Source organism: Cebus imitator, unplaced genomic scaffold (genome assembly GCF_001604975.1).
Source record: "Cebus imitator isolate Cc_AM_T3 unplaced genomic scaffold, Cebus_imitator-1.0 Scaffold403, whole genome shotgun sequence".
NCBI lineage: Eukaryota > Metazoa > Chordata > Mammalia > Primates > Cebidae > Cebus > Cebus imitator.
Genome location: NW_016107718.1, coordinates 650,303 through 665,918, shown reverse-complemented (window position 1 = coordinate 665,918; position 15,616 = coordinate 650,303).

Here is a 15,616-nt window from a genome sequence, read left to right as displayed (position 1 = left end):
CCCAGCTGATTTATTGTAGTTTTAGTAGAGACGGGGTTTCACCGTGTTGACCAGGATGGTCTCGATCTCTTGACCTCTTGATCCACCCTCCTCGGCCTCCCAAAGTGCTCGGATTACAGGCGTGAGCCACCGCGCCCAGCCACTTCATTGCTTTTTATGGCCAAATACCATTCTATAGTATGGATATACAACATTTTGTCTATTTATTCATCAGTTCATGAACGTTGGGGTTGTTCCTACTCTTTGGATATCATGAATTATATTACTATGGACATTCATGTACAAGATTTTGTTTAGACATGATTTGAATTCTCTTGGGTATATATTCTAGCAGCAGAATTGCTAGGTCATATGGTAAATCTATGTTCAACATTTTGAGAAACTGCCAAACTGTTTTTCAAGGTGGCTGTACCAAATTTTTTCCCACCAGGAAAGTATGAGGGTTCCAATTTTTCCATATCCTTTCAGCACTTGCCATTGTCTTGATTATAGCTATTCTAGTGAATGTGAAGTAGTATCTCATTGTGGTTTTGATTTGCATTTTCCTAATGACTAATGATGTTGAACATCTTTTCATGTGCTTGTTGATAATTTGTAAATCTTCCTTAACAAAATGTCTATTCTTATCATCTGCCCCTTTTTTAAAATTGAGTTATCTTTTTGAAGTTTTAGGAGTTTTTTTTATTGCATTTTAGGTTTTGGGGTACATATGAGGAACATGCAAGATTGTTGCATAGTTACACACATGGTAGTGTGATTTGCTGCCTTGCTCCCCTTCACCTATATCTGGCATTCTGGCATTTCTCCCCATGCTATCTCTCCCCACCTCCCCACCCTCCTGTCCCTCCCCTGTTTCCCCCCAACAGACCCCAGTATGTAGTGCTCCCCTCCCTGAGTCCATGTGTTCTCATTGTTCAACATCCGCCTATGAGTGAGAACATGTGGTGTTTGATTTTCTGCTCTTGTGTCAGTTTGCTGAGAATGATGGTTTCCAGGTTCATCCATGTCCCTACAAAGGACACGAACTCATCATTTTTGATGGCTGCATAATATTCCGTGGTGTATATGTACCACATTTTCCCTGTCCAGTCTGGCCAGGATACAAGCCCATTTTCAGACATGTCATTTACAAATATTGTCTTCCAGTCTATAGACATTCTTTTTACCTTCTTGATGGTGTACTTTGAAACATAAACATTTTTAACTTTGGTGAAGACCAAGTTAACAATCCTATCTTTTATTGCTTACCTTTTTGGAATCATACCTAAGAAATCATTGCCTAACCCAAAGATCATAAAGATTTACTTCTGTGTTTTCTTCTAGGAATTTTATTATCATAATTATTTTTATAGATGTGAATGAATGGAAAGTGAGATTTAAAGTGGTGTAATCAGAGAGCTATCAAGTGGGAAGTTTCAATTATTTAATTTTACAGATGATAATTATTAGGATTATGTGGTGGCTTCTGGGCATTAATACTAACTACAGATAAATTGATAAAATTTAAATTGATAAAGAGAAGACAGTGCCAATGAAGAGAGGACCTAAAAGGACTTGCAGAGTAGTTAGGGAACCTGGACTGGAGAGCAGTCAAAGGAAGACTCTGTGCCTATGCATGGGGCATCCCTCTGGGGCTCTCCAATGCAGGTCCAACAGCTTCTGACCATAGGAAAGAAGTCACGGACCCGAAGTCCCTGTCCTAATACTGCTGGACATCAGCTAGTATCCATTTTCAGACTCTATAAGAAATTCTTCCACGTAGGCTTGGTCATTTGTCACAATGAAAATGGAAGATCTATCCTTCTCCAAACAGCAAAGAACTGTGTCTGAGCACAAGAAAGTGTCTTCTTGGCCAGGCACAGTGGCTCATGCCTGTAATCTCAGCACTTTGGGAGGCCGAGGAGGGTGGACCACCTGAGGTCAGGAGTTCGGGACCAACCTGGCCAACACAGTGAAAACCCATCTCTACTAAATATACAAAATTAGCCGGGCACGGTGGTGCATGCCTGTAATCCCAGCTACTCTGGAGACTGAGGCATGAGAATCTCTTGAACCCAGGAGACGGAGGTTGCAGTGAGCCAGGATCACACCACTGCACTCCAGCCCGGATAGCAAGAGCAAAACTCCGTCTTAACAAAAAAAAGAAAAAAGAAAAAAAAAAGGAAAATGCCTTCTTTGTCACCATCCCTGTCACCTCTCAAGTTCAATAGCAAAATAACAAAGGTCACTGATTAACTGCTATCTGTGTCCAGATGGGAGAAGAACAAGAGAAATACTCCTGTTTTATAACAGAAGGAACATGGGGGAGGATAAAAGAAGAATTTATTGATTGTCTGTCAAAGGAATTTCATCAAATAAACAAATAATTAACTATCATCATAGGGATTTTGAATTCAGTTTTCCTCTTCATATTTCTTACATTATGTAAAGAAGAAATATCTCCTAATTCAGAGAATCAATCCTGTGAGTGAAAAACAGGCACACTGTATTGAAACATTATTCCTTCAAAACACAATACAGAACAATCATGGGTAATGTTCACTGTGAATGACTTGATGTGTTGAGCTAAATTTAGAATCTACTGTATCTTAAAAAAAATGGTCTACAACAACACTCTTATAGTCCTGTTGTGATTATTCGGCTCAGGAAGATACCACTGTTTAACATCTGCATCTCTGTGACTCTCCAAGCTTCATTTTCTTTATAGTGCTACCACTGCCATGGAAATCATGTCTCTTTTTCCAATAGATGCTTTCTAAACTAAGTCATTGTACTGTGAAAACATTCTGAAAGGCATTGCTGATGGAAAGCAAGTGCAGTCATAACACATTGCCGGACCGTGAAAGGTAATTTGATGGCCTAGGGGAAAGCAAAATGTCTTCTAAGGACCTGAAGGAGAAAGAGCAAAGTCTCATCTACTATCCTGCACATAACAAACTAAAAGTGCTCTTAAAATATGATTTCATTTGGGTTCCTGATACAATTAATGATTATTCTTTATTCTCTACAGAAAACTTACAATTTTCTTTTCTATACAATCTTTGGAAAATCATCCACTCTCAACTGGTAAAATGATTTTATGGGTCCTCTCTCAAAGCTAGGTAATGGATAACGTGAATTTTTTAATCTTTTCAACCCTAGAATTCTATGATACCATAAAATGGTTATTTTAAAGGTAGAGAAAAACCAATCAGATAAGATTTTTAGTACACAAATATTTGGTAAATCCAGGAAGACAGCATAATTTTTCAGATAATTTTGGTGCAGTATGTCATATATTCTATGATATTATTGCCTATATGTTTTATTGTTACTCTTTAGTTTTTGCTAAATACTTGCTTACATTTTTCCATTTTGATGTAATTTTACCTACTTGTTCCTAAAAACACCTTTCAGGATAGGAATTTGAGGTTTTGAAATACAGTCAACTTTGCAAATATGTTGACACATTAAATTCTCTCAATATTAACATGACTCACAGTGGTTACCTCTTCTCAAATCAAGTCTTTCAATATCAAAATGAATCATCTAATAATTCTTAACTTGTCAAGCCTTTCCATACAAAGACAGGCTATAAAATGTATGCCTATTAACAGAAAGGATTGCAAGTGCAGGCACTAATCTAGGGGACAAATACGATTTACTGTAGTACCATACTTAACAGGTTTAATCAAGACAATAACCCATTCATTCGTGCAGAGACTAATCTGGTAATAGAATAGGGGCAGATCGTATAAGGGAAAAATAATAAACAAGAAATTCAAAGACTTGGATTCCAACTGAGACTATGTTACTACGTATTTTATAAACATGGGCAGATTAATCTTTCAGGGTGTGTTAATTAGAAATATATAGAGATATGAGTAACAGAAAAACTGACTGAAAGCTACAAGTGACCTAAGAAATAAAGACAATTAATTGCCTCACATAGAAAGAAATCCAGAGGTAGGATGTTCCAGATTTGGTACAGTGGCTGGCTGAACTGAGCTCTTTCCATCCTCCTACTCTGTTCTCTCTCCATTATTAGTCTTGCCACCTCATAGGTCCAAGATGGTCACTAAGCTCTAGGCATCACATTCCCGTTCAAAAACATGAAGCTATTCCTGGCCTTTGTAATCATAGACAGGCACACATGCACAGAAACACACACACTACCAAAATATCTGAAGCCAGTGAAGCTGAAAATTATTTTTATCAACGTGTTTTTTACTTTTAACGGTGACACAATTCACCATACTTCCCCTTATATATTGTTGGCCAAAACTCAGTCACATTGCCACCCCTTGTTTGATACACAAGAGGGTCTGGGAAAGTGAGTATCTGGCTCTGCAAAGGAAGATACATGAGGGAAAAGGGAGCCTCATGGCTTTGTCTATAAATTGTGGAAATTGGGTAAACTGATCTCTAAGGCTCAGCTCCAAGCTAACATGTAATTTTTGAAAATAAAAAGTAACAAAAAACAAGGAAGCTGACTCTTATTTACAATTTTTAAGAAGCTTCTGTTTTTATTCTAATTTCCTGTGATGGCACTATTTCCCTCTCTCTAAAAACAAAAACAAAACAAACTCCCTCCGTCCAGGATTCTGAATTTCTCCAGTGAACAGTCTCTCCCCTTCCCTAACTAGAAAAAAACCTGAGTGGTCCAGACATTGAGTCATTCAATTTAACTTTGATGGAGCTGCATCTATTTTTGAGGTTTTGCCATCGTGGTTTAAGAACACTGTCTACAGACACTTTGGAAATTTTTCCCAGCACCTTTCTGAGTTTATGCTGTACTAAATTTAAATTGGAAAATTCAAGATGTAAAAGGCTAAGTAAATAATTCTATTGAAAAAAGCACTAGTGATTATCTTCTTTTTAAAAATCCAAAGAATTCAAAATGTATTGAATTTGTCCAACTGACATTCCATTTGTGGAATCTCATAACACCATGTAATATTACAATGTATTTCTGCTTCATTTTTCACAGAGAATTACACAGCTGCCTCTTATTATTAAAAGCACCCTCCCCCTCACTCCCTGAATAAATGTGTGTTCTGAAATTAAAACAAGACACTATACAAGAAGAGCCTGGAAGCCAGGATGCCGCCAGCTTTGTATGCCAGATGTGATTATAGAGCGACAGCGAACAATGCTGCAATCAGCCCATTGGTTAGCCAGAAACTGTGGACACCCAGAAGAGGTTCAGTCTGAATACATAGCCAATAGTGTGTTAAAAACTACCATGCAAAAATGCTTGTTTTACCAAGATATTCTATGGGAATATTTAGCTGTTATATTGTAAATGCTGTTATTTTGGTTTCTAAAAATGTCATGACAGGAAATGATTCCAGGGAGGAGCAGCCAAGAGGGCTGTTGGGTAAAATCAAATGGGGTAGAAAGTTAAACCTAGAAATCAAGAAAGCAGAAAAGGTGAAAACATGAATTACTATCTGAAATAAAACAGATTCTTAAAATACATTTGATTTTTTTAAAAAATGTTTTTTTGAGACAGGGTCTCACTCTGTTACCCAGGCTGCAGTGCAGTGGTGTGATCTCAGCTCACTGAAACCTCTGCCTCCCAGGCTTGAACAATCCTCCCACCTTACCCTCCCGAGACGCTGGGACTACAGGTAGGCACCACCACCCCACCCGTGCCTAATTTTTTGTACATTTTGTAGAAACAGGGTTTCGCCACGTTGCCGAGGCTGGTCTCGAATTCCTGAGCTCAAGAAATCTTCCTGCCTCAGCCTCCCAAAGTGTTGGGATTACAGGTGTGACCAACGTGCCCAGCCTACATTTGGTCTTTTATGCTCCATTTGCCCTCTCCCAGAGGGATGGTTATGTTTTAAAGAGTTTCTACTGGTCATTGGTACAATGGCTATAAGGTCCTGGTCCTCTGGCTTTGGACCAGTTGCCAGGTGGAGATAAACTAAGAGAAGACATCCAGTCTACACGGGGCTAAGAAACTGCTCTGCCCCTTCCTGATTCTCTGCATCTACAATCAGTGGTCAGTTAAGGCCTTTGGGCAAGAATTTCTGTAGGTTCAGAAATGCTCATATTGATGCTATTTTTTATTTATCTCCCTCGCTGTCTGAGAAGTGCAAGGTGGGGACAGGTAAGAATAAAGCTGATCAGGGTGTAACTACAGTTATTAGTTACTTATTAGTTATTAGGAGTTTGACCTTCTCAGAGGGATGTAAAGATACATAGTGCAGTAACTGATGACCTGTAAAATTTCATAGAAAAAGTAAAATAAGAGGAAGAATAGTGAGGTGGGAAGAGGGAATTAAATTTGTTTTTCTCTCTGAATAGGTTTGTGTTATAGAACAGCTCTCTCCAAGAATAAAGTGTTTTGGCTTATCCAATTTACTTTTTATAAATACTGTTTAACAATTATATGCCTATCTTTGAGTAATAATTTGTATTCTTTTACATCTGTTTCTGTTAGATCTACAAAGACTCAGAAATCACAACAGACTCTCTAGAAAATCATCTGAGATAGAGAAAAAAATAGCTATTACATATACATTAGTAAGGTGGGTATAAGAAAACTTATTAGTAAAAACTTTTCAGAAAATTTCCAACATAGCCATAATTTTACCTTCAGTGATTTTCAAATAAACCCAATGCCCTCCTCCTTTCTATGGCAACATGAATGAGCTTCTTCCATTCTTTATTTTTAGACTTCCACTTAACTCTTTTCTATCTGTTCCTCGTGTGTTTTGAAGTATAAATTGCATACAGTTTTATAATCCAACTGTCATATCCCTATATGCCCCCATTTACACATTGTCATGAACACAAAAGTGCTAATCTAATGTATATTTATCATTATACATTTTCATAAATCTGTTTAGGTTTTTAACCAAACAAGGAAAAAAAGGAAGGGAAGGTGGGAGAGAGGAAAGGAAAAAGAAGGAAAGGAAGGAAAAAAATGAATAGCAAGACAAGTCAATAGATATTTATTAAATACCATTGTTGGTATATGACACAGAGCTGGTACAACACCTCTACATTGGTGCTATTTTAATTTGATTCCAAATATGTGATACTGATTTTAAACTTAGAATCTGATGTAAGATTGAAGCTAGAAGTTACCTCCACGCCATCAACATGTAAGGTCCGCCAACGTGATGTGCAGACCTTCACCCCTGAATCAGGGAGTGGAGCACATGACTTAGGTCTGGCCAGTTAGAACACCTAATTCCTAGATACACCAATTGACTTAGAGGTGGGCACATGAGCTAAGTTGGCCAGTTCAGCGTAAATCCTGAATCCTGAAACTCATGTGTAAGTCACAGTAAGAAATGCTTTTTTATTTTCTTCAATTTACTTAGTCTAGAGGAGAGCTGCTGGCAACCCATCTGGCCATGATGCATCATCTGAGAAGATAAATTAGTATCCCGTGGCTGCCACAAGGAGCTACCATAAATTGGTGGCTTAAAACAACGTAACTTTACTCTCTACCAGTGCTAGGGGCCAGAATTCTGTTCAATATTTACTTCAATGGGCTGAAAGCACAGTGTTGACAGGACCTTGCTTCCTCTAGATGCTCCGTGGGAGAATGGGGTCCTTAGCGGCTGCATCAGATCTCTGCTGCCATCTTCACATTGCTCTCTCCTCTTCTGTGCATATCAAATCTTCCACTGCCTCACTCTTGAAGACACTTGTGATTGATTAGATTTAGGGCCCTCCCAGATCAACAGAATAATCTCCCCAAGTCAAGATGCTTACCTTAATCACATCTACAAAGACTCCTTTTTCTTTAGAAAGTAATATTTACAGGTTCCAAGGATTAAGGCTTAAGGTCTTTGGGTGGCTATTATTTAGCATACTAAAGAAGGCAACACAGAAAAGTAGGGACAGTGGGTTCTGACAACACTATCCAAATGTGTGGATTACACTTCACCCTACATAACTTATCCCTGGACTTTTCAGTTGTGAGCCCCAAGATTTGTCAGTTTGAGTTGAGTTTTCAGTCACTTTGACCCAAGACAATTCTGATTTAGGATTTCTAGTTGAGACTCTAAGTCTGTATTTTTGTGCTGGGTAACATTATGTATACCCTTTTTCTCTTTCTGTGGATCAGAGAGATTCAGGATCCTTTCTTTACCTTTTTATAACCATCACAATCTATTTTTTTTTTTTTCTATAGGATGCACTCTGCCCAGACCAATTGCTTAGCTCACTATTTCTTTCTATATCTAATATCAGTGCATGGTCATATTTTGTTGTTAACCTGCTTGTTAATTCCATGAAGATATATGGAAAAGATTAAAGTTTTAATATTCTCAGAAAATACTCATGACAGTTATTATCTGGTCTATTAACATCTGTTATACAAAAGGGTGAGCCCAGGACATGGACGATCTCTCAAGAGATAAATTCAAGGACAGATGGAGAAGAAGCAGGGTCTCATGTAAGATCAAAGCTAGAAAAGTATTAGTGTTAGTCTCCTAGGGCTGCCATAACAAAGTACCACAAATGGATTGGCTTAAAACAACAGAAATTTATTCACTCACAGTCTTGGAGGATAGAAGTGTAAAGTCTGAAGTCAAAGTGCCAGCAAGGCCATGCTCCCTCCAAACAGTCTAGGGAAAAATCCTTTCTGAACACCTCCTAGCTTCTGATAGTTGCCAGCAATCCTTGTTCAAGTCTTCCTTTGCTTATAATGACACGAAATCATTGGAATAGACCCACCCTAATCCAGTATGACCTAGTTCTTTTCTTTATTGCTATATAATGTTTTACATATTATGCGGTACATGTGATATCCCAAATACTCTGACTTGATCACTACAAATTCTATGAGTTTAAAGTATTTTTTAATCCATCACCTTGAATATTTATTTGTGTTGGTAACATTTCAAGTCCTCTCATCTCTCTACTTTGAAATATGAAGTCTATTGTTGCTAAATATGATCACCCTAGTCTGCTATCAGACATTAGAATTTATGTCTTCTATGTAACTGTAAGTTTGTACTCATTCACCAACATCTCTTCATTTCCCCTTCCTACCCTCACACCCTTCTCAGCCTCTGGTCCTTTATCCTTCTAGTCCTAGCTCCATGAGCTCAAGTTTTTTAGCTCCCACATATGAGTGACAACATGCAGAGTTTGCCTTTCTGTGGCTGGTTTATTTCACTTAACCTAATAACTTGCAGTTCCATCCATGTTGCTGCAAATTATATGATTTCATTCTTTTTCGTGGCTGAATAGTATTCCATTATGTATATATATCATGTTCTCTTTATTTGTCCACTGATGGACACTTAGGTTGATTCCACATCTATGCTATTGTGAATGGTGCTGCAATAAACACAGAGGTGCAGGTATCACTCTGATACACTGATTTCTTTTCCTTTAGTAGATATATAATAGAGGGCAGAGATTGCTGGGTCATATGGTAGTTCTATTTTCAGTTTGAGAAATCTCTATATTGTTTTTCATTGTGGTTGTACTAACTTACATTCCCTTCAATGGAGTATAACAATTTATTTTTCTCCACATCCTGACCAGCATCTGTTATTTTTTATCTTTTTAATAATAGTCATTCTGACTGGGGTAAGGTGATATCTCGTTGTGGTTTTAATTTTCATTTCTTTGATGTTTAGGGATGTTGAGCATATTTGCATATACCTATTGGCCATTTGTATGTCTTCTTTTGAGACATACATGTCCTTTGCCCACTTTTTAATGGGATTATTTGCTTTTTTTATTGTTGTGTTGAGTTTCTTGTATGTTCTGGATATTAGTCCCTTGTTTGATGAATAGTTTGCAAATATTTTCTCCTGTTCAACTGGTTGTCTCTTCACTCTGTTGATGGTTTCCTTTGCTCTGATGATGCTTTTTAGTTTAATACAGTCCCATGTGTTTATTTTTGTTTTAGTTGCTGTGCTTTTGAGGTCTTAGCCATAATATTTTTGCCTAGATTAAATTTCCTAAAGTATTTTCCCTATGTTTTTTTCTAGTAGTTTTATAGTTTCATATCCTATGTTTAAATCTTTTATCCATCTTGGGTTGATTTTTTGTATATGGGGAGAAATAGGGGTCCAGTTTTATTATTCTGCATAGAATATTTAATTTTCCCAGCACCATTTATTGAAAAGCATGTCCTTAGCCCAGTGTATGTTCTTGGCACCTGTGTTGAAAATCAGTTGACTGTAAATACGTGGATTTATTTCTGGGTGCTCTATTCTGTTCCTCATTGATCCATGTTTATTTTTATGCCACTACACTGCTGTTTTGGTTCCTATAGCCTTGTAATATAGTTTGAATAGCTGGTGTGTTACATCCATCTCCTTTCTTTTTGTTCGAGATTGTTTTGGCTCTTCTGGCTCTTTTTTTGTTCTATATAAATTTTAGAATATTTTTTCCCATTCTGTGAAAAATGACATTGGTATTTTGATAGGGATTGAACTGAATATATATATTGCTTTGGGCAATACAGTCATTTTAATGATATTGATTCTTCCAATCCATAATCATGGACTGTTTTTCCATTTGTTTGTGTCCTCTTCAACTTTTTTCATTGGTGTTTGTAGTTTTTCTTGTAGCAATTTTTGACCACCTTGGATACATTTATTCCTAGACATTTTTAAATTTTTTTTGCAGCTATTGCAAATGGGATTGCTGTGTTGATTTTTCAGCTATTTCATTATTGGTGTATATAAACATTACTGATTTTTGCATATTGATTTTGTATCCTGCAACTTTACTGAATTTGCTTACCAGCTCTAGGAGTATTTTGATGGACCCGTTAGGTTTTCTTAATATAACATCATGGCACCTGCAAAGGGAGACAATTTTATATCCTCTTTTCCAATTCGAATGCCCATGATTTTTTTCTCTTGCCTGATTGCTCTGGCTAGGACTTTCAGTATTATGTTGAATAGGAGTGGTGAGAGTGGGCATCCTTGTCTTCAATATGACAAGGATTCTTAGCTTGACTACATCTGTAAAGACCTTATTTACAAATAAGATGACATTTCTAGGTGCCAGAGGTTAGGACTTCAGCATATCTTCTTAGAGACTACAAATCAATCCACAGCAGGCTAAGGGAAGGCAAAGTGACATTCAAGTCATCCACAATGACCTGAATTCTATTGAATTTAACATTGAAATTATATGTTATGAATACAGTTAATTGTAATCTCCTTTAGTAATGCACACAATTACAAATAATGGCACTGAGAAGTGATACAGCTCTTCCTTCTCTGATTAATACTACAGTATACCGAGAAAGGGCATCACAGAATGTTGGTTTCTCTGCTGCAGAATCACTGAAATCATAGTGCTTTTGTTTCAAACAACTTACTAGACTCAAGGAAGGATCTCAGAAAAAAAGAATGCCAGATAGTCTCACTAAATAGCCAACTAAGCTTAGAACTATTTGGAAACAAAATGAATCAAGTTGAATCATTTCAGATGGTCACTTACTTGTCAAAAAATATTTTAAATAGCTCAGCTACATCTGAGTGATGTCTTATTCATCAAGAAATGTCTTACAGAAATAATGTTTGAAATAGAGTCAGAAGGCCTAGCTTCTATGTCAGACTCTATCACTAACCAGATATAATTTAGGAAAGATGTTTAAATGGTTTAGGTATTAGTTTCTTTTCTCTGTGAAATAAAGAGTTGATAATCTAGATAATTTCAAAGGTTTCTCCCTCCTCACAAACATTTTCATAAAAATATTCTATTCTTTACTATGGTCATGTTAACATTTACACAACATGTTCTGCATAGCTCAATTAATTATAGGTAAGTCATAATATACTTGAGGGTGTCTTTTACCATCTGAGATTAAAATGCATGAAGAGGGAGCACAAAACATTATAGATGCCAGATGGCTGCCACAGCTCCAAGAATCATGTCTTCACCAAGCAATGTCCAAAACAGGAAGGGTAGGAAGAGAGTAGAGACTCCTCTTATATATCTTTGTACTAAGGAGACAAACCCTTTTCAGACGCCTCTGAGCAAACTTCTCCCCATGTCCCACTAGCCAGGACTGAGTCACAGACCCACACCATAGCAACAAAGAGTCAGGGAAAACTAGTGTTTAGCATTTTCAGCCTCTGTCGCAGGAGACAGGCTTTAACAGCAAGGAAGAAAGGGTAGGGGAATAGCTATTCATCAGGCAACATACAGCATCAGCTTCAGACACCCTGCTCCAAAAGAAAGTGACCTTAAAACCATTGTACAGGCTCTGACAGACCTTTAGCAGGAGACAGAGTGGGGTCGCCTGCAGAGACAATGAGAGATGAGGAATTTGAGACATATTAGATTTTTGTTGGTCATACCAACCACTTTTCTTTCTTTCCTTCCTCTGCTTCCTCCCTCCCTTCCTTCTATTTGAGACAAGGTCTCACTTTGTTGCCCAGGCCAGAGTGAAGTGGCACAAACATGGCTCACTGCAGCCTTAACCTCCTAGGCTCAATCAATCCTTCTGCTTCAGCCTTCCAAAGTGCTGGGATCACAGGCATGGGCCACCATGCCTGGCCATGCCAACAACTTTGACATGGTCTAGGCGATGCCACTTATTAGCTGTATAATCTTGGATAAGTTATTTAGTTGTATCTCTCCAAGGCTAGTTCCTTTATCTGTAAAATGGGTGTAATACCTTTCTCATAGGTTTGTGACAGCACTTTGGGGCCATGAGACAGGGGCAAAATATATGAGAACCAAAATATAGTTTTGAATGAAGAATCTTAGGAAGGCCAGCTCCTGAGTGCATAATAAGAGTAGGCGGGGAAGAAAAGCAAAAGAGATGTTCTTGAGGAGTGTGATTATGTGCCAAGCCTGAACCTCTATGAGTTCAAGAAATACAAATTAAAAATTTGAGTTAAATTGAGATTATATATTTGTCGAGACATAGCTCAAACAATTCATCACATGGGACATGACATTATACACATAAAAAAATAGTGATAATATCTCACATTCACTGAGCATTTAACCTGCACCAGGCATATACTACGTAGGTGTTCTGCACACAGCTTCATTTACTGCTCACAATGCCCCTAAGATGGGAACACCTAATATCTCCAATTTTCACCTGAAGAAACAGATTTAGTGACTGCAAGTAACTTGCCAAATACCCCACGAAGTACATAACCAAAGCAAAGGCTTAAGTTGAGGGCTGACTCTAAGCTTCCCCTGATATTGTCCCACTTGGTGACTCCCAGTGTGTTCTCCTGGACTGCTGTGCCTCTCTCTAGTGTCACACTTGCCAGACAGTATTGAAGTGAACTTTTCATTTGTCTCTCTATCCAGCTGATTTGAACCATTTGTCTTTGGATCCTAAACCTAGCACATGTCGGAGTTAGATAAGTTTACCAACATACATTGAATTAATGAACAAATAAATTGGAGGATCAGCAATATAAAAAAGAGTGCTAAGTTCAGAAGAAGGGAGTTGGCTGTAGGCAGCAGAAGTTGGGAAAGGCTTTGTGGGTGAGGCAGGGCCTCAGCCAAACTGGAAGAGGGAGAAAACTTAAATGTGTAAGGAGGTGGAAGAGAAGACTGGGAGGGAAATATTATTTTAGCAAAGGCCAAATGCCTAAAATGTTTTTTGGTTCTAATTCCACCTCTCCAGCAGAATATTTTTAGCTCATTATGCCATAGCATGAATAAACGTAATACGTTACTTCCATGTCAGCCAGCCCCTTCTGCTGGACCACAGGCATAAAATATGGCCTCCGCTGCATTATGATCTCCTTCCAGATACAACAATGAACTGAAAATATAAAATTGCACTGAAGGTCAGAAACCCATGGACAGCTTGCATCCAACCACATATACTGCATTAAAAAAAATTCCATAGGAAACATGGCCAGTGTTCACCTAGTGTGAGTAGCACGGCATCCTAAAAATGATAGACTCTGATTTGAACCCAGGAAAAACCTTTTAAACACCTTATATTGCTAGCATCTAAAAAAGCAAATAGTCACTTTTTCTTGATTATTACTACTCAGACGCCACTACCCAGAACTTTCAATTAACTGGGGTAAGAAACAAAACACAAGAAGGTTAAGTGTTATTTTCCGAACTTTTTATTGAAATATACACACAGAAAGTATACATATTATAAGCATACAGCTAATGAATTTCACAGTTGAACAGACCCCTGTAACCAACGTCTAGCTCAGGAAAGAACATTCACAGCATCCCATGCCTCATGCCTCATTCCACTCAGCATCCCTAAGGATAACCCTTCTCCTAATTTCCAACACCAAAGTTAAGTCTTTCCGGGTTTTGTATTTTAGATAGAAAAGATCCTGTAGCCTGTATTATTTTGGGTCTGGCTTCCATCACTCAGCATTATATTTCTGACACTAATCCATATTGTTGTGCATAGTAATAGATCATCCCTTCACCTTTTTGTCCAGTAGCTGTTCTCAAAGTGTGGTTCGCAAGTATGATCCAGAAGTAAACTACTTATGGGAAGACACAATTTGCCTTTTTCACTGCACAAAGGCAACAGTGGAAAAAATGGCTGGTATTTTATCACAAATCAAGGGAATAGCACCAAATGGTTCTAGTCACCACTCTCTTATTGTTCAACATCATGCACTACCAGTCAACAGAAAGAAACAATTATTTTCCATAAAGCTAGTTTGACTTAATAATTCTTGGTGAAAAAAAAATTTAATTTGGCCAATTGCAGTGGCTCATGTCTATGATCCCAGCACTTTGGAAGGCTGAGGCAGAAGGATCACTTGAAGCCAGGAGTCCAGGACCAGCCTGGGCAACAAAGCAAGACTCTATCTCTAAAAAAAAAAAAAGAAAAAAAAAATTAGTCAGCATGTTGGTGTACACCTGTAGTCCCAGCTATCTGGGAGGCTGACAGGAAGATCACTTGAGTCCAGGAGTTCAAGACTGCAGTGAGCTATGACTGCACCACTGCATTCCAGCCTGGGCAACTGAGTTAGATCTTATATCTAAAAAATTAAAAATTAAAAAATTTTAATTGTATTACTTCTCAACTCTTGAGTACCTATCTTTTTAATATTTTCTGTGTGATGTAAAGTGCTTATAAAATACTTCTGCAACAGAAAGGAAAGGACAAGGGAAGAAAAGAGCTCATGAGGAAAAGCAGTTGAGTTGTAAGCTAAACTAGTCACTTTTGTCATGAAAAGCAATTATTTGAAGGAATGATTAGAAAACTGTGGCTATTTAGACTTAGGTGCTTGACAAACATTTCCTCAAAAATAAATGAAGTGTGCCTGTAACTTCCAGAAAAGCAACTGTCAGCATTTGATGCCAATGATAAGACTTGAGCTTTCAAACAAATATTAGAATTCTGGAAAACATATCCACCACTATTAACTTGAAGACTTCCTGATTTTAAAAAATATTATATAAAGAAATATTGAAACATTTGTAGGATTTCAGAAATTCAGTGAATGAATATTGTCCAAATAACCAATGTATAACACAAAATCATGTGTGGTTAAAAGATCCACTCAAAGTACAAGATAGACCTGTGGATTTTAATTACATATAATATGGGACATTCATTGACATGGTTTCAGAATCCACACTGAAACAAATCTTTAAGACGCTACCACTTGTCAAGTCTCGGTGTATTATCTAAGAAGGATATTCATATTTTAAAAAAGCAATTTATTAC